Consider the following 20,746-nt stretch of genomic DNA (forward strand, 5'->3'; position numbering starts at 1 on the left):
AAGAAGTCAATCTCACTGTTCTTATGAGAACAAAATATTTTTATATGGAAACCATTGTATTATACTGTATCATATGCAGTGGTGCCTCAAATGCTTTTTAGCAGTGGTAGTCTGAACAGCGAATTTGTTGTAGTCATGTGTATGTCTGCATCCATTGCGTGTGCATGCACATGCACTTACAACGCAGAGGTAACAATATTGTAAAAGCAATGATAATATAGGACATTCACCATCAAGGTAATATTACCAGAATGAGAATATATGATTGTTTGTATGTTGGAAGACAGGAAGAATGACCATTAATTTGCAAAGGACCCTGTAATTTTCTCCTACGCATCCCTTTTGCGCTAAACCTCATCTGACTCATGCCTACCTCTGTAAGCTTAGGGACAGCCACCAAAATCCCTTGTGAAGGCTACTGAGCATGTGCACAAGTGTGAACACACTCTGAAATGTGTTTGAACCTTAGCAAATAAATATTTATTTACTTACATATGAAAACTTGCTACATGTGATTATCTTGACCACTTTTTGCTCCACTGCATACCCAGAAAGGTTGCAAAGCTGCCATCGTCAAAGACACTATTATTAGCAGAGAATGTTATAAGACTATAGTGAGGCTCATAAAATTTTTGATCTGAAAAACCCACTATTGCCAAGGTGAAGGCCATCCTGACTACACATTTGAAAACTAATTCTAGAGCTGCACAGGAAAATGCTAAGCAGAATATGACAGACTTCACTGAAAGCAAAATAAATAGGTGAAAGAACAACTTAAAAAAAAGTTCAAGTTTATTCATATCAGCTTAGAAGATACCACCAAAGAAAGTAAAAAGAAGATGAAGAAAAACTTCCAGGGCACTGTATAATACACAGATTGCAACAAATTTACAAAACTTGTTTAATAATACTGCATAATTTCAGGCTTTTGTTTCTTAATATTTATGATGAATTAAATTTGTTCTTGTCCACAATATCATTATCGAGTTTCCAGTTTTATATAAAAAATTTGAATTGGACTTTTCTCAGCATTAACTTGTCAAAATCTTGGGAAGCAAAATAAAGTGATGGTTCTACTTCTAACACTTTAGGAAATATTGACTAAGATTTGATGGCAGCTATGTCACAGGTGCAACAGAACAGTGTACAAGAACCCACCTCTAACATTAAACAGAAGATTAAAGGCAATACTTAGTGATATGAGCAACTGAAAGTAAAAGTTCTAATAAAAAGAATGCTTCCTCCTCCAAGTAATGATGGTGATGTTTAAGAAACAATCAAAAGAAAGAAACTTTAAAACCAAGAATTGTGATCCTTCCAAACGTGACCCGAATCAATAATCAATTGCTGGCATATAATTAAAAAACAAACAAACAAAACCCCCCAACCAAACAAACCCAAACCAACCCACCCCAGTGGCTACATTTTCAGATACTTCAGAACCTTAAAGAAAAAAAAAAAAAAAAAAAAAAGAAAAAGGGGGGGGGAAGGAAGACTGGAACATATACACATTATTTTTTGCATTTACCAGTTTCCTACTACTATAAAATAAGGAAAAACCCTAATCTTTTACTTTTTTGATTCAATTTTTTAATCCATTAGGATGCTTCCTCAACATAAATTGAGGTAAAGAGAAACCTATAAACAAAATTTATTATGAAGTTGGTTACTGGGCAGACCTTTTTCTTTTGAATAATATCTTTAGAAGACAGGGAATACCTCTCATCCGATGTCACAGCACCAAGAATGCCTCCTCATTATCTGATAGTTAGAATATCTTTTCCTTTTTACATTTCCACTATACTTATTTCTGCATCCATAAATGCTGACATCCTGTATACCTAACCTTAAGTATTTCACATTGTATTATCTGAAGGTATGAAAGCATGTACTATTGCAACCACAGCCACGCATACTCATAACAGACATCATCAAGAGAAGATGAAGTAAGAGTGTTTGTTAAAGCATGTTCTTAGCATAGTTTAAGATCTAGTTTCACTGCTTTGTGTATCAGAACCAGCCTGATTACAAAGCTTAACAATTTATATACAAGTATGGAATAGACAGTTTTGAAAGAGTACTTCAGATTTGCCACTCATCAAATATTTCCCATATGAGCTCTAGTTGTCTAATATTTGCAGATATTCCTTACTATACAGTGTGCATGTGCACGCATGTATACAAACAAATGAACAGAAGAAGAAAGAATTAGACTTTAGTGGGCTATAACTCTTTTCTATTTACCTAACCAGAAAAGATCTGCGAAACCATGGCTACCTGATCTTTCAATATACTATCTATTACACTTAACTCTGAAAGAAACATACACTCTAGTCTTCCCTGTAGACAGAATTATTACCTCACTATAGTTTATCTATCTCTCAAGGATCTACTGTGCACAGAGAAATTGATGTTTGTACACAGAGGATCTGGTGTTCAAATTATACCATAATTGCACATGGCATACATATAACAACATTGAAGATCTACATGATTAAAAAAAAATCCACGCTCAATTTATCATACAATTGGGTTGTCCAACAGCCAGTACATACCACAATACTGACCTGCGTCTATCTGTGAATTCATACAATTTCAGACTTTAAACAGTCACAGGAGAGCAAAAACAGTTTGAAAAAGAGGGTACGTGTGGACCACAGCTGGACAAAGTCCAGATGGTGACAGTCATGCATTCTGCATGGACTTGAAAATACAGTCAAGGGCAGTGATAAGGCACACAGTGGACATCAAATTACTGATATTCAAACTACTGAACATGCATCTGACTTCACCTTCATTTGTGGTTTTACTTCCCTGGAAATTCTGCCCCTGAGTTTGAAATATAGAATCACTTAAGAGTTATTTGTTGCTGCTATATGCTTTCAGCCTTTCTCCTTCCTCCTATTCTGTTTACCAAACATTAATATAAGCCTGTTCAGTTTAATATTCACACTAAGTTTACAAGTTAGCTGCTACTATGCCTTCCAAACCAAGAACAGTGAAAGTATGCTGTTTTAGAAAGTTTTCCCAACTTGATCTTTATTAAACATTTAGAAGGACACATTTCCGAATAAGTTTTACACTCTCAAAACTTAATTAGCAAGGATCAGTAAAGCTCTATCTGCTTAGGAAGTGTGTTTGACAAAGCTACCTCTACATGTCCATTATGTACAAACACTAAAGTCACACTATGATCTAAAGATTTTATATTAAAAAAGTCCAGAAACAATTCAACCACATGTGTGTGCAATACATTGTATTTTTCACTCCCATTATGCGCAACTGCACATACAAAGTTCCTATCTCTCCATTCAAACATAATGAAAAAAAAGTGTATCAAGAGCATTAGAGATGGAGCCACAGTTGGGTACCCCCTCACCCAGGATGTAGGCTACTGTGATGCATACAGATTGTCTGTTTTTTAAATTTTACAATTTCCTATGTGTCAACATTTTAACATTTCTTTCACCGGTAAATGTATCCCGGATACATTTTAGTCTGATAGAACTTCCAAAGCAATTAAACAGAGATGCAGTCAGAAGTTAATAAACGCACAGACCAAATTCTCTGCTGTGCCTAAATTTAATTACATGGTACATGTAAGCATTTAATTTTATGAAGATGAAAATGGGATACCTTGCAATAAAAGGAACACTGGCATCAAAGTACTCAAATTTCCAGATTTAATGTTCTTCAGAATACATTCATTTTATCACCATGGAAGAGAGACATATACAAGAATATCTAAGTATTAACTGATACAAGAATATTCAAGTATTCATTCTGATAGCACAGAAGGCCTACCAATATCAGAAGATTTAGAGAACAGTTGTGAAAGCTCATCTTACACAGTATCTAAAAATATGACAAAATGATACCTATACCTGAGGAAGGGCTAGACTGGCATGAATTTCTGTGGCATACTAGATCTACTATCCAAATTCAAAAGGAGTACCATTTGAAATGCTGGTCCTATGAGTGAAGTAGATACAGAATAGTGAACAAAGGATTATTTTTCATAAGAAATGAACAGACAAGCACATATTTTGTCGTATCTACAAATTTATCCTGCACAATCATGGCCTCCAATAACTCCTCCTTTATCAAAATGGGCCTGTCTAAACTGCCATCTTACTTAGCAGGTCAGGAGCCTGGTGGCTTTCTTCCGGTTTGTGCACTCAGGATTTCTTCTAAAGGAGTCACAGTGTAGAAAGAAAACACACCTATACATTAGTTTTTAGAAACGGTACCATGTCTCACAGTACAATAAAATAATATTTTTTGAATTTTTGCTATTCTTTCAATTGCTTCTCACTAGCTCCTCATTTCTGAGCTCATCCTTTGATGGGAACATCTTTCCCTCCAATAATTTGGCTACTTGCCTGAACCATAATCCAAGAGCCTTCTGCAAAGTATGTATTTCAGAATTCAGGTTCCTCATTATGTTAGAGTACAAAAAGGCAGATTCCCATGTTATTATTGCTCCTATTCTTCTTCTTATACACCACTGATGCAATTGTAGAAAAGCATAAACAGTCAGCAAGAGAACTGCATTTTTAGTTTCTATCTTACATAGTTCAGTATCTGTCTTCCAGAAGAAAGATTCAGTGTTGAAGATGACTCAAAGAATGGAGACACCATAAAAGTTTTTATATAAAGAGATATAGATACCGTACTTATATAAATGGAATCTTAATACGTGCTACTGCATGGAAGATGAATTGAGTTTTAGATCACCTTAGCATAGAAAAAAAAATACATCTTCAGTTTAATTTATAGTCCTAATTTTAATCAGTTTAAACTCAATTCACTAATAATTCCAAATAAATATTTATTATCTTTATTATTTCCTCTTTACATTCAGGTATATTTGAATTTGTAGTAGTTATAGAATTCTCTTATTCCTTTGCATTCCTTTCTGCTTTTTTAAAAAACTAATTTTCAACAATTCAATTTATTTTTCTCTGGTTTACCTCTTTTTGTTTTCCTATTACTTCTGTCACTACATGCCCTTTTATATGCTTGTATATGCATGCAGCCTTGCCTCCCTCTTTACAGTGTTGAGTTCCTTCTTATTATAAAACTTTGGCCAACATCCTCCCCTGAGACCTGCCCCCTCTTCCTTGGCCTTCTCCACTCCTTCCCATTCCAGTTGCAGCTCCTGCAGCACAGCTGCTCCCACCTGAGGTTCCTATCTCAACTCCATAACATTGCCGTCTACTACTGGCTAAGAAAACACTTTCTGGGTTTCTCCTAGAATCCTTTCTCTTCCTGTTTCTAGCAGTGAAAACACTTTCTGGGTTTCTCCTAGAATCCTTTCTCTTCCTGTTTCTAGCAGTATCTGGGTACATTTTTTAACATTATATATAATGGGATTTGCATAATCACGCCTTTCAGCCACTTTTAATTGTTCTGGCTTTATATTTTTTTTCTTAGTAGTGAAAGAAGATTAAAGGTTTATAATCTTTCTAATTTACCATTCTAAGCAAAAGGTAAAAGCTGGTCCTGCAGAGGGTGAGCACTGCTGAAAGCATTAGTGAACTGACAGCTTTTAGAACTGGTATCCATGTGACGGTTATTTTCAATAGCACTTAATATGCTCATTTAAATACTGGTTTTAACCACTGCTTAGTAGCAGCATGAGACATCATTAAAACTATAGTCTTGACATAGTACTAAGTAAGTAGTTTTGAGAGCTGTTATATATTACAATTTGTGGGTTTTGAGTAGTTATTTGGATGTCCACTACAACATGCAATGGCCAAAGTATTCTCTCAGCAGATATACATTCACAAAACAATTTATTCTAACTTTCCAAGTACCCAATTTAATTGGCTCATAATATGGTTGTCCAAATGCAACTGACTTGTTTCTACACTCTCATTAAATCTTTTCACAAAACCAATATAAAAAATAACAATATGGCTCACTCCACAGTATTCTAGTACTTCATGAGATAAAAGTAAGAACAAAATTGTAATTCTCTAGGAACATTCCTTGTGGTGGGTTGACCCTGGCTGGATGCCAGGTGCCCATCAAAGCTGCTCTATCACTCCCCTCCTCAGCCAGACAAGGGAGAGGAAATATAACAAAAGGCTCTTGGAGCAAGACAAGGACAGGAAGAGATCATTCACCAATTACCATCACAGGCAAAAAAGACTCAGCTTGGGGAAAATGAATTTAATTTATTACCAATCAAACCAGAGTAGGATAATGAGAAAATAATATTAATTCTTAAAACACCTTCCCCCCACCCCCCCACCCCCTCCCTGCCCCTTCTTCCAAGGCTCAACTTTACTCCTGATTTCTCTACCTCCTCTCCCCCAGTAGTGCAGGGGGACAGAGAATGGAGATTGGGGTTAGTTCATCACACGTTGTCTCTACTGCTCCTTCCTCCTCAGGGGGAGGACTCCTCACACTCTTCCTCTGCTCCAGTGTGTGTGGCAGTGTGATCCCACCTACCCCCAAGCCTGACCTTTATTTCCTGCAACCCTGCTCAAGTGATAACCACCAGTAGTGGTCATAATGGATGCATCTGGTTGTGATGGCTGCACCCAGCTCAAAGTGGATTTGGGGTAGACAGGTAACAACATAATAGCCAAGGGCTAGTTGAACATGCCCCAGCCAAAATGCAGCTGGTATGCAAATATGACTTAGTGTTAATCATCTTACTCCACAAATATTGGACAGCCCAGGGCCTGCTGAGCTCTCCTGCACAGCAGAGGGCTGCACACTGGATGTCCCTTTGAGTAAGGACACCTCTCAAGGTTACCTCCTTGAGGTTGAAAGTATCCATATCGCATCAGATACTGAGTAAGTGAATTAGGAATAAGCACACTGAAACTCCGAAATCTTAGCTTAGTGATATGAAGGATTGATTGTGCACATATAATCCTTTAGACATAAACTGTTGACCAAGTCTGGGACTAAGTCTGGATCCAGCCACACAAGAAGTCCCCTCTGAGGAGTTTAGAATGCAAGGGGGACCTTTGTGAACCTCATGACTCAACGGAATGGTCTCTGACAGTTTTGTGTGACTGTGGCCTCTATGCAGTAAATAATCAAGTGTACCTTACCACGGAACCTTGTTAAACCATCTTCACATTTACCATCAAACTTTGTTAACTCACTGTGTTATATCAATAGAATACATTGTTGCTTCTCTCTTGCAAGTGAAGTGCATCACTCCACTTGCTCCAGCATGGAGTTCCTCCCACGGGAGACAGTTCTCCATGAACTTCTCCAATGTGGGTCCTTCCCATGGGCTGTAGTTCTTCACAAACTGCTCCAGCATGGGTCCCTTCCACAGGCTGCAGTCCTTCAGAAACAGACTGCTGCAGCATGGGTCCCCCATGGGGTCACAAGTCCTGCCTTGTCACAAGCACTGCCACAAGTCACAAGCAAACCTTCTCCAGCGTGGGCTCCTCTCTCTCTCCTTTGGGCCACAGGTCCTGCCAGGAGCCTGCTCCAGCGCGGGGTTCCCACAGGGTCACAGCCTCCTTCGGGCACCCACCTGCTCTGGTGTGAGGTCCTCCCCGGGCTGCAGGTGGAGATCTGCTCCACTGTGGACCTCCCTGGGCTGCAGGGGGACAGCCTGCCTCACCATGGTCTTCCTCACAGACTGCAAGGGAACCTCTGCTCTGGTGCCTGGAGCACCTCCTCCCCCTCCTTCTTCACTGACCTTGGTGTCTGCGGGGTTGTTTCACTTACATGTTCTCACTCTTCTCTCCAGCTGCAGTTTCTATGCCCACCTCAACTTTTTCTTCCCTTCTTAAATATGTTATCCCAGAGGTGCTACCACTGTCGCTGATTGGGTGCGTCTTGGCACTGGCTGGCACTGGCTCCATGGGACATAGGAGAAGCTTCTAGCAGCTTCACGCAGAAGCCACCCCTGCAACCCTCCCGCTACCAAAACCTTGCTACACAAACCCAATACACAGACTTGGATCTCTGACGTAATTTTCATTCTGACTCCAGTTTCCTCTTGCATTTGTTTTTTCCACATGTCTGAGACTTAATTTCCTTACAAGTCTTAAATGTGTTATAAAAATATTAATAGTAAAGAACATGCTCTGGTCATCTAATCTTTAGGGGTATCTGAAAGTTAAGAAGGGAATCTTCTTGCCACATACACAAAGAGAAGTTTTCTTTCTGACTGAAAGACTGTCCAATGACAGTAGTGGATCCATACACTTTAAACACATAAACATTATCTAATTTTCTTAAATTCTCACCTCTATTAATACAGACAATACCCTTAAGTACCTTTTCCTGTAACAAGTGCCATTGCACATGAAGTCTGCTCTGTTCTCCCAAAGCATGAAGGGGTTACTAAACAATACTCAGCAAGCCAGTCGGTTGCCTAAGTGAGAATAGATTACAAAGTTTCCGGGAAATGCATCATATTTCTACCTGTGCCCCAAAATGACAATTCTTCTACTGCTTCGAACCCAACTCTACAGTTTCATGGATGCTTGTAAAATGAAAATTTGAACCTCATTAGAAACATAAACGCAAAAAAATACTTTGTTCATGAGAGCTCAATCCCAGAAGTATATTCATAGATACCACTCTTGATCATAAGAGGAAAGCATGTGTAGATCAAGTAATTAACATAACCTTTATAGCTCTTGAATACAAAGACTTTTTTAAGTTTTCACAAAGTATGAATTCTCTGCATTTGGAATTTAGCTACTCAGATTACTTCTAAGTATTATAAACATCCAGTTATTTACAAATACCCGGTTCAATGAAATGGATTTATGCATAAATATAAATTATCATAACACCACATGTATTTTAAAGATGATTGTTTACATGTTACAGTTTCAATTCCAGGAAATCTCTAGTAAATACAGGCAGTTGTAAGGAAAAAAAGGTACTGTATGACTCAGGCTTTTTTTTAGTGTTTGAGGTTTGTGTGTGTGTGGTGGGGTTTTTTAGATCTTCCCTGATGAAGATATGCCAATTAGATTCCATACTCAGCCTTTAGGTAGTGTAACAGATCACTTATATCTAGAATGATTCAGGATGAGTATTACTGTGCAGCGGTTTGAAGGAATCTATTTTATTTTTTATTATGATTATTTTATTTGAATCCCTCATTGAAAAAGGCAACCAAACTGAAAAATTGTCTTCCCTACTGTGCCTTTTCTGAGACTCTTCCCCATAGGACACAAACTAGTAACTATCAGTAATGACTGCTACAAAAATCAGATCCCACATCACCACAACAGAAAAGTTAAATTATATTCTTTGTCATGCTTCTTTAAAATACTGCATTTTTTCGTATTTAAAGCTACACAACTAAATACAAAAGAAGAAAACAGCAGACATGAAAAGTTTAATTTTCATATTATTAAAGTAGGCCTCAACAGAATTGTTTTATTTATGGATGCTAAGAGAAGGTACAATACTAGAGAAGCATTATTTAGACCATTTTACCTGCATGGCATTATATTCTACCTTTTGCAAAGTCTACTGGCACCGTAAACAAATCTGGTCTTAATTTACAAGAGATAAGAACCACTTTGGGGAAGTTAATACCTTTTTATCCAATTAACTTTAGGCTTCCAAGAAGTCTTTGAACAAAAAATAAATAATAGAATAGAATGTTAAGTATATTTTACATTCTGCCAGTAATGGAAAAGAATCTTTCTTCAACCAGAGTTTCAAGACTGCTCAGAACCCTCTACCTACTATAAAAGAAGCTCCCATATCATTGAAAATATGACCTGTTGGATTGCAGGATCTGATCTCAAAGACACTAAAGTTCCTAGACTTCTTTCTTTAAAACAGGAAGCATCAGTAATTAGATTAAATTGAGCAGGGTGTTTTAATTTTTATCTCTTGACTTCTACATTATGAGTCATGTGATACTACGTGAGTGTTATCTCTTTTCAATAATACTATTCATGGATAAGTAGCTAAATATGGTGATTTAATACCTGATGTTTTTATGCTCCAAATATATAGTCTTCCTATGGTATCTGCTTGTTGTAATTTCTGGAAATCTTACATTCAACAGCTAGCAAATGTTCAATGTTGTAATAAATATGTTGTTCATCTTACAGAACACTCGGTATATATTGTTCCTATCAAATGTTATGCACAACCAGTAACAACTTCAATATAAGGGCAGCTATAGAAGGTAAGATGAGGGCTATTATCACCTTATCTTCATCTCAGTTTCATACTACGTTAACAGCTTCTGTTACAGTATTTCTAGCTGAAGATCTCTTATAAACACATTTGTTCTGGTTTCTGAAAGCAGAACAATAAAGTCCCTGAAGGACCATACAGGATGCAAGAGAAGAACTGCACTATAAAGATTAAGAGGAGTAACTGAGCGGGGGGTGGGCCACAATGACCCACCTAAGTTCAACTCTACAATAGCCCTGTTTATTTTAATACATGAATTAGATCACAATCGAATACTTTGGGGCAGCCACCTTTTACGATTCTGAGAATGTATATTTTAGATACACATATTCTGTACCAAGTATTTGGAGAGAAGCGTTATAGTGGCACAGCCACTTCTGCTAGAAATTTTCATTGCATTCTAAAGTGTGCTCTCTTTACCGAGACACAATGGGTATAGATGAATTCAATATTAAAACCCCACAATGGATTATATGAGAAAAGGGTCATTCAATATATTTTTAGTGTCCTATTTTTAGTGTAATAGTTTTTAGGTCCTTATAATTAGACCAGTCTAATTCAGAATATTACAGGTGGATAAAACTAACCTACATAACAAAATATCAGCAGCACACAGAGGCATGCACATTGCATAGTAATTTCTGCTGCATAGTAATCTCTCTGCTAAATTGCTCTTCAACTTTCAAAAAAAAGAATATGCTATTGTAGGAATACAAAACTTTGGATCTTAGTAAACTCAATTAGGCAAATCTTTATCTACTATAAGCTTTCTTGGCTCCACTGGCTTCAAAGGAACTGCAACTAATAATGTTCACTGAGTCTAGGGCAATCCTTTTGTTAAATGAAATCATTACATCTAGCACAGTACTTTAACAAGTGGAAGTAGAATTAGGGGTGCAATTTTTCACCGTAAAGAATTTTCAAGGTTTGCGCAATAGTCTGTTGACCTGCACTTTCCTCCAGGATCATATTTCTCTTTTGTCAATAAAACACATTTTTCAGGAAATCCCTTACTTTAGTCTGTTAACAAAACAGTTTTATTAAAGTTCTTATTACATTCCATCAATACAAACTATGGTGAGTTTTTAATTTAATTTGCTAAAAAACCCTGCAATTTAACAATGCCCATGTGTAATTCTGCTGATAAAATGCATTTAATTCAGTCTTTCTGTCAATAAATAATGTACTTGTTGGAGAGAATAAAAGCCAAGAGACAGTGAATTTCATTTATTACTTCATTTTGTGCGCAAAAAGTACTTTATATCAGATTTTAGTAGAACAACAGGCATGACCCCAGGTTCCATGGGTATGTCTACTGCTGCACTTGTAAGAGAATCTGCCACTTCCACTCGGGGGGGGGGGGGGGTTAGATATTACAAACAGCCAAATAACACTGAAAAAGAAAATTTGGTTTGGGTTTTTAGGGGGAATTTTTTCTTTACTTTTGTTTTTGTTTTCAACTAAATTCTAACAGGAAAGCTGATTGTTTTATTACTAAAAGAAGTCATAGAAGCAAGCCTAAAGCACGTATACTTCACTGTAGGACTAAGTCATCTTCAAAAGGACTAAGAAGCTTAAATTATAAAATTAACATTTTGGTTCCCAACCCCTCTTTTCCATCTCGAAGCCATTGTAGAATTTGGCTGGACCTCAGGTGTTACCATGCCTAACCAACTCCTAATCAAATAGAAATGTCCTGTTACCCATTCTTGACCAGGACAAAATGCAAAAAGGTTTCTCAATATGCAAGACTAAAACACAGCATGCCCAGAAAATAATAGGAGATTAATATTTTGAGGATTTAGAATGACTAGTCAATGTCTGTATAAATGACACTAAAAAGTATATCTGTGAGTAGGGGCAGTGACGTGCAGAGGATGAGTATTTAAGATACTATTCTTATCTCTTGAGAAATATTAATTTTCTGGAGATTTGACATTTGAAATAAAACACATTTGAATAATGAAGTGATTTCCACTCATCTGACAATACGAACAGGATGCTTCAGATGAGTAAGGCTATGTACATGAATATTATTTTTGTGCCATTCCACTAACCTAGTTGTCCTGACATATAGTGGTTTGAGATCAAAATTTGCTAAATTCAGAAATTTGATAAAAAGGCAAAAATATTTTAAATAGTTTACAGGCATGTAGATAACACACACATGGATATTATGTGTATATGATGTTTACCTCTATTTGCAATTAATAGTCCCTGCATACTCTGTAAATATCAGGCACGAAGAAAGCTAGTAACAGCCTACAAAGCACTCAAACCAATTTATAAGTAGAAGTAAAATCTTATTTTCTTGTGGACTTGAAAGTATGATCCTTGCTTGAGGTACCTGACATAGCAATTTTTCTGGCTGCAGAAGTGAAAATTAACTATAACTTGGTCAAAGCTGAAGATTCTGAAGTTACATTGAGGTGTTGGAGCATGTCCAAAGAAGAGGAACGAAGCTGGTGAAGGGTCTAGAGCACAAGACTTATGAAAAGCGGTGAGGGAACTGGGGTTGTTTAGTCTGGAGAAAAGGACGCTGAAGAGAGACCTCTTCTCTCTCTACAACTACCTGAGAGGAGGCTGTAGGGACGTGGGTGTCAGTCCCTTCTCCCAAGTAACAAGCAATAGGACAAGAGGAAAATGTCTCAAGTTGTGCCAGGGGAGGTTTAGATTGGATATTAGGAAAAAATTCTTCACCAAAAGGGCTGTCAAGCATTGGAACAGGCTGCTCAGGAAGGTGGTTGAGTCACCGTCCCAGGAGATATTTAAAAGACATGTAGATGTGGTGCTTTGGGACATGGTTTAGACTTGGTAGTGTTAGGTTAATGGTTGGACCTGATGGTCTTAAAGGTCTTTTGCAACCTAAATGATTCTAGGATTCTACTTTATGTTACTTCCATGTAATAAGAAAAAGGTAGTTGTCTTAACTGTTTGGCTGGAATAAGCATGCTATGAGAAAAATGGCCTTTAATTCCTTGAACATAGGAATTCCCCAAACATTCAGTTTCATGCCAATCACTCCATCTAAAAACAACTGCAGTGTCAATTGTTTTCAAAAGCAGAAACATGAATACTTAAGTTCACCACCATCTTTTTTCAGCTAGTAACGCCTCTGAAAGAAATTACATAAACCCCATGGATTATTGCACCCTTGAGGGTTAGTACCAGGCAGGTTAAGACTAAATAGAATTCTTTAAAAATGTTTCTCTGCAAAATAGTAAGAATTTTTCTCATCTAATGCAAAAACTTGGATTTCAATTATGCATTTTGATTATTTTATTATTTTACAAATACGGACACCAATGCTCTGACTTCTCTGTGGTAACTATGGAATTTTGTTGAGACATCTTATGCAAGCTTAAGGTTTGCAATTTTGGAGGCTGTACTGCAAATTTTTAGATTGAGGAAGACAGCTTTGAAGCTCATACCATAGTGTACTTTGAAAGTTACTTTAAATGATACAGAACACAGAGGCTACAGACATTGTTTTAACAGGTTATAAATGTAGGAAGAGACATTTGACAGACTTTATTTAATAATTTTAACCCATCATTTTAACTTCTGCTTCTCAGCCTCATATTTCTCTTCCATAAATTATTGTGAAAAAATTATTTTTACTACTAGGTGCTGCAGTTCTCACACCGGTGAGTCTGACAATATCCACTGATATGTTTTTCTACTGATAACAACAGGCACTGGATGAGACTCTCTTCTTTGTAATGCAATATGCAAGTTATTTCATTTTGCATATTATAAGATCTGTTCAAGTAAAACCATGATGAAAACCAGCTACATATGCTACAAACCTTGGAAATTACATGCAAGCATCCTCAAAAATTTTGTGATCGTTTCTAACTTATGTCATTTTTTGCTGCATTAATGCATTAATTCTGTAGGTACAGAATATTATTAGCTATAGTAAAACTGTAATAAAAACACTTGCTGATCCACAGGTGACTGAATGTATTCCTAGTTTTCCTCCAGAATTTGGCAATGCTTTTGATGCTATGACCTGTTGGAACACTGCAAACTACTCCTTTCTTTCCTTGTACGAATGGCAGAGCTGTCAGACAGCTGAAACATGTCCACAGATAGAAAAGAAACAAATTGCTGACCTAAGCACCGTTTCTAGGTCCTGAACCAAGGCTTTTTCAACATGAATCTAACTTATTACAACATTTGTTGACTGACCCACCATGCTGGCCCAAGCATTACTGTTAGCTAAGAAATTAAAGTTGACAGAGTTTATTCTGGGAACTGATTAATTAAATGCCTTTCCTGGCAGATCCATTAATATCAACACAGCATGGCATATATATTGACACAGTGAGAGAAATTGCTTTCAACAATAGAGCTCTGTTACAAAACAGTGTAACATTTGGACCATTAGTAACAGTACATGAATCCATCTTCTCCATCAATTGTATTTTTGCTGACAAAAACCTTTAGCAACAAGATGAAAAAGGGGCAGGGAAAACACAGAATATACACGTGTGAATTACACATTTAATATATCACTTTGAAGTAAATATTGTGAAGAGAGAAGAAATCATGAAAGCTAATAGTCTCTGCACAGGAAAAGCTGGAAGTGAGCAATACGATGGAGGGAGAAGAAAATATCAAAGTAATCCTTCTGATGAAGCAATCAGCTAAGATTAACTTTGTTAATTAAAAAAAAGTAGCAAACCAGATTAAAATATGTAAGGAAAACTAAAATTCTTAAATCCAACTTTTATACTGTGAGAAACGCAAGTGGGATGCTCAAGAGAAGCTGACACTACAGTATTCTGTTTGTTTTGTGTCATCAGTCACCGGTCGATTTTATTGCCCACAGCCTAGAACTGCAGCTGAAGAATTCTCTTTAAAATATGGTTAATAAACATACTTTTTTTTTTAACCACACAGATATACCCCCAAAACATCCTGAAACAAATATCCTCATTTCTCAGCCATGCTCTTCACTGGACACAGCTATCCTGATTCAAATTTCTTGTGCACCTGACTCCTTCCTACCACTGAATGAATGAAACTCCCATCCTTACAAACTCTTGAAGATAACGAGACCCCAAGTAGGTGAGTAGAAATAAGGGTCAAATATGAGACCTCTGCATTAAAAAGCATAAAGTATTACAGCCTCAGGAAAAGTTGGTGAAAAGACATTTTCACCAATTCCCTAATAGGCCCAGTGACACACAGGCAATCCAGCCACCTCTCTAAGAGAACAAACCACAGTGAGTATTGTGAGGGTTTATACAGAAGAATGATCAGACTGGAAACTTGAACCTCGGTTCACAGTATAAACTATCTCCTAAAGTTCTTCCTCTTCCACCTTCACTGTCTAAAGGGGGGGGGGGGGGGGGGGGGAAATGTGTATATATATACACAAAGGAAAAATACACAGAAAAAAACTTTAGCTGTAACCTTAGCAATTATATTATTTCTACTTACTTCATGTTTAAATTTCTCCTGTAATATATGTTCACAGGGTAAATTTATAGATACATACACATATAAATGTACGTATGTACATGTGTAAATTTTATTTAGCTGCCTGACAAGTTGAAGTGAATATTCAAGCAAAGATGCAAGAATTGTAAGAGATAAAGATCATTGAGGATATATAGCAAAGAAGGAGAGAAAAAACCATACATGAATCAGTAGGTCCATCCAAACAACTTTTTGCCTCATGTTTTCACAGGGCATCCTTAACAGTATCTGACATGATGGGTATCTTGTGTTCAATCAGTTTTACTTCAAGAGGCAAGTCCTAAATACATGTGTCCACACTGCATAATGCATTACTTATGTCAGTAATGCAGTGTATTCTTTGTGAACGTGCCTGTTAAAGCAGACGAAGCAAGATAAGGTTGAAGCTGAGATGCAATAGATTCACTGCTGGGCTCTGAGATGAAGATGACAAACTCAGTGTAACTGGCCAGCTGGATGCCCACCTATCAGAGAAACCTCAGGCATTTCGAGCTGGCACAGGAGCCAGCTTGAGTAGTCCCATTAGGAAGGAGTATGTTGCAGGGCAGTATTAAGAAACAGGAAAAAGCCACAGTAGCAGCATCTCTACTAACCCGTACTAGATGATTGACTGTTGTGAGACAAAGCCTTGGAATTTTGCTTAAAATCACTTTGATCTTATTCTAGGCTACACTTGGACATTATGAAATGAGTCCCAGGAGCAAAGTGCTTCAAATTACTCATTTATTATTTTTTGATCCCAATCAGCGTTTTCTAAGTGCATTAGAAATTCGCATCGCGATTCTTTTACGACAAAAAGCACTCATACATGACAATGTCAGTATTTTAGTGATATGGAGAAATACTATACGTAATGATATATAATATGAAAATATATATGTACAGAAAATATTCAGGGAGCACGCCAGCTGCGTTTCCTGTTCTTATACCAGTCTAGAAAGAAAACAAAAAAGACAATAGCTCAAGCTGTCTTTTAGTGTAATTGAGATCTTTACAGAAACTGTGTATCTGCATCAAAATTTTTAACCAAGGACATTTCTTACAGAATTTTAAGCATATGCAATAGAACTGATTTTATTAGTTTAATTTTATTTATTTTAAAACACAAATAAAACATGATAGGACTGCAATTCAGACTCCACTTTCTTTTCCACTTATATGTGCTATTCTTCAGTAGAATAAATAAATAATAGTCTTGCCTTTTCCATTTTCCAGGTTCCATTTTTACAAATGCCACATGAATAATTCAAGAGTATAGCTGCTTAGCTCCTCTCTGATACACCACCAAGCTTTTTCTTTCTACTCGTAACTTTGTTTATACTGTTGACATCTTAGTGGCAAATCAGTGAATTACTTCCTTTAATTCATACAACAGAAAAATTCTGTTCTTCCCTGCTGTAAACTGGCTTCAGCAAATATATGTTACATGGAATGGGCAAGTATTCACCTATTTCTATTCATCTTAGATTTTGCAGTGGAAGTCAATTAGGTTTCCTTCAAAAATGATAGTGTGTTGGTAGAGAAATTAAAATCAACTTGAAGAAATAATTACTGAACTGATTTTTAATGACCTATGTTACTGAAAAGCTGTAAACCTGAGGGATATACAGCTGCAAGGATGGATACTGAAGCTGAAGGAGAATCACACACAGTCCTCTAGTGTCTTTTGACGAGTTACATAAATGAATGAAGACTGTTGATGTTCTCAGTGCACGTCCTAGTATTCCTACAATGACTTCCTCCATTCCTCAGCACAGATCAATGTACCTTAGTACATCCACTATCTAAAGTAGGACTTTCAGAACATTTAGAAATTCTCAGAAGCATAGTTGCAGAATGCTAAAGACGTGTGACTGATTAAGTACTAGTAGAATAAGGTTTCAATCAAGAAAGAAATGTAGAAAAATTACAGATACAGTAAAAGTATAACTCTTCCCTCACTTTGCACATCAACTTGAAGGCAGAGCTTCAGGCTCTGTAAATTGTCATTGATATCACAGGCAGTGTTCTTCACCTCAGTACAATCATATTGCCTCTGACAACCTAGCACTAGAAACACGGAATCTGTCTCTCAAAAATACTATTGTTTTGGGGATATCCAGCTTCACTTTATTCCTCATGATTTACCCTCCCTGACAAACTGAGGCCAGTAATGCTGGGAGTCTACAGAAGTTTTACATGCTACCCTGTTCTGCACTGAACAATTCTTAACAGGATTTGGATACTGCCACACTACTATCAAACATTTTAAAGACTTTTACATCCAATTTCCTCACAATCTCATGACATTGTAAGAGCTGATTAAACGTTTGCATAATACCAGCAATTTATATGTATTTCTCCACAATTTAGCACATTTATTAAAATTCCATTCTCATGCTGGTGACAAAAGATTTTTAAACTTCCTAACAATCAAAATGCTGTTTTTCACCAACGGGGAAGCCTAATCAAGAAGGCACCGAGAGCTTCCCTGAATGGCCTCAATTCTTAAAGCAATCAGCAGCAAAGAGAGGTACTCAGCACCTTGAGAAACCAGGCTATGGGAACAAAGTATTATGATGTGCCATCTGATGTTTGAACAGACAAACTTTGCTGTTCATTTCAAGGTTACTTGGCTATTTAACAGACAGACACACCATAGGCAGAGTTGTAAGTTCTTGCCAGCTCCAAAATTCAGACTACACGTAGGTGCCTGAAGTTGGGCATGTAGTTAAGGCCATGTTTCAGAACTTCAGCCTTCATAAGTACTTTGTCAATTGTTATAATTCACTATCCCTAGGCAATTGCTGATGTTAACAATTTGAAGATTAAAATCAGATAAATGCAGGCACAGAAAAATCCCATCTCCTCTTCATTGTTCTGAAAAAGTGGGATGGAAATCTTAACAGAGCAAGCCTTCCCATACTTCTACTCTCTAATTCAAAAAAAGACCATTTGAACAATACTGTCTGGTGGGATTTGGGTATTTCTACATTTCTGTGTCCTTAACAAAAGTACAGAGATGAACTTTAATTATTAAGATAGCTTATTTTTAAGATATAAGCAGTTGTTCCAACTAAAAGTGGCTTAACACATAAGTCTAAATTTTAGATGAGAGCTTTTCTTTTGTTTGAATCAGTTAATCTGTACAAAAGTTGATACTTCAGAACATACTCTGGAAAATTCTACAACCTTGCAGATATGCAACGAAACAGTCTTTCAACAATGCAGCTAGAAATAATAACCACATTTCCAAAGTTACTTTTTTTTTCAGTTCAAACCTCACTGCAACATGCTATCAAAGAAATGAAAAAGTTGATTTTTTTGGAACAAAGTGATAATTTTTAAAAATTTAATTCCACTTCCCTTTAGCACAAGAGTTTGACACACACACACACAAGATAGTCTACCCCAAATCCAGCAAAACTCAGTGAGAAAGACACAGAACAAAGCCAGAACGTGTTCCGTTTCCTGCTGTTTTCTCCTAAATCAGAACTCAGTATTTCTATTACTGCACTCTTTAGTTACTATTCATATATGCAGTTTTAGTTCACTAATTATTTAAATGTTTAATAACGGTCATTTTAGGTATTTATCTGGGTAAAATAAGCTCCCATATGTAACCAACACAAAATCCCTACTTAGCATCTTAATTAGTGCTTAAATACCAAAGACTAAGTAACTTATCCCTGACTCTTACCATAGTAAAACGTCTTACCTCCTGGACATACTTAGAATTCTCCACTAACTGCAGAAGAATTCTGTCTTTGACTAGGTGCCTAAAATGGCTAAGGCTAGCCAAGAAGGTTCCTGTGTTGTGTTAACAAGAGTATCAGGAACACCAGTAAACTACACATTAATGTTAAATTAGAAATGAGATTAAGTAAATCAAGGACAGAATAATTGCTCAGAACTAACTGTGTATAGGCCATACATTCCTTTTACTCCAGGAGATGCTGGCTTGTTATAGTCCCTGTAAGAAAGGTACTCAGACTCTGCGAAGTATCAGTTAGAATGCCATTTATTTGAGCTAACACTATGAAGAAAGAAATGATAGCATAGATAAGATTCCCAGCATCTGAAGGGATGTAAAATTAAGCTGCATAGCATTGAATGGGCCCCCCGCCACGGTACAGCATGCCATGCAGATCCTGCCTGGGCAAAGGCTACTCCATTTTGGTGTTTGTGTTCTTACAGCATTTTCTTAGAAGAAAAAAAATTCTGTTTGTTTCTACTGTCAAACAAAAAAGATGTTCATATGAGAACTTGTTACTGCACTTTTAGATGAAGGCAGGGATACAGAGTCGGTGTAATTACCGGTACTGAGTGGAAGCCTACAGCCTCCTCTTTTACCTTTAACTGGCTAAATTTATCCTGTGGCCAAGGGATGTGTGCAGCACAGCACAGGTCTGAAGGCCAAGCTGTATGTGCAGCGCAGCACAGCCCAGGCCTGCGGCTGCTCAAATTGCTAAATACGGATTACTAAATTCCCAGTCTAAGGTAGTCTGTTAGTTTGGATCACTGCAACAGTTATACCTCTACCTCTATCCTGGTTTCAGCTGGGATAGAGTTAATTTTCTTTCTAGTAGCTGGTATAGTGTTATGTTTTGGATTTAGTACCACAGTAATGTTGATAACACACTGACCGTTTTCAGTTGTTGCTAACTAGTGTTTAGTCTAAAGTCAAGAGCTTTTCAGCTTCTCATGCCCAGCCAGCAAGAAGGCTGGAGGGGCACAAGAAGTTGGGAGGGGACACAGTCAGGACAGCTGACCCAAACTGGCCAAAGGGGTATAAACTGGGAGGAGTTGGCCTGGGAGGGGGCAGATCTCTGTTCAGGAACTAACTGGGCATCAGTTGGCAAGCGGTGAGCAACTGCATTGTGCATCACTTGTTTTGTATATTCCAATCCTTTTATTATTATTGTCATTTTACTGTTATAATCATTATTATTTTCTTCCTTTCTGTCCTATTAAACTGCCTTTATCTCAACCCATGAGTTTTACTTCCCCCCCTGCCCCAATTCTCTCCCCCATCCCACTGGGGGTGGGGGGGAGTAAGCAAGCAGCTGTGTGAGCCTAGTTGCTGGCTGGGCTTAAACTATGACAACCACATAGG

Source organism: Buteo buteo, chromosome 11, assembly GCF_964188355.1.
Source record: "Buteo buteo chromosome 11, bButBut1.hap1.1, whole genome shotgun sequence".
Taxonomy (NCBI): Eukaryota; Metazoa; Chordata; class Aves; order Accipitriformes; family Accipitridae; genus Buteo; species Buteo buteo.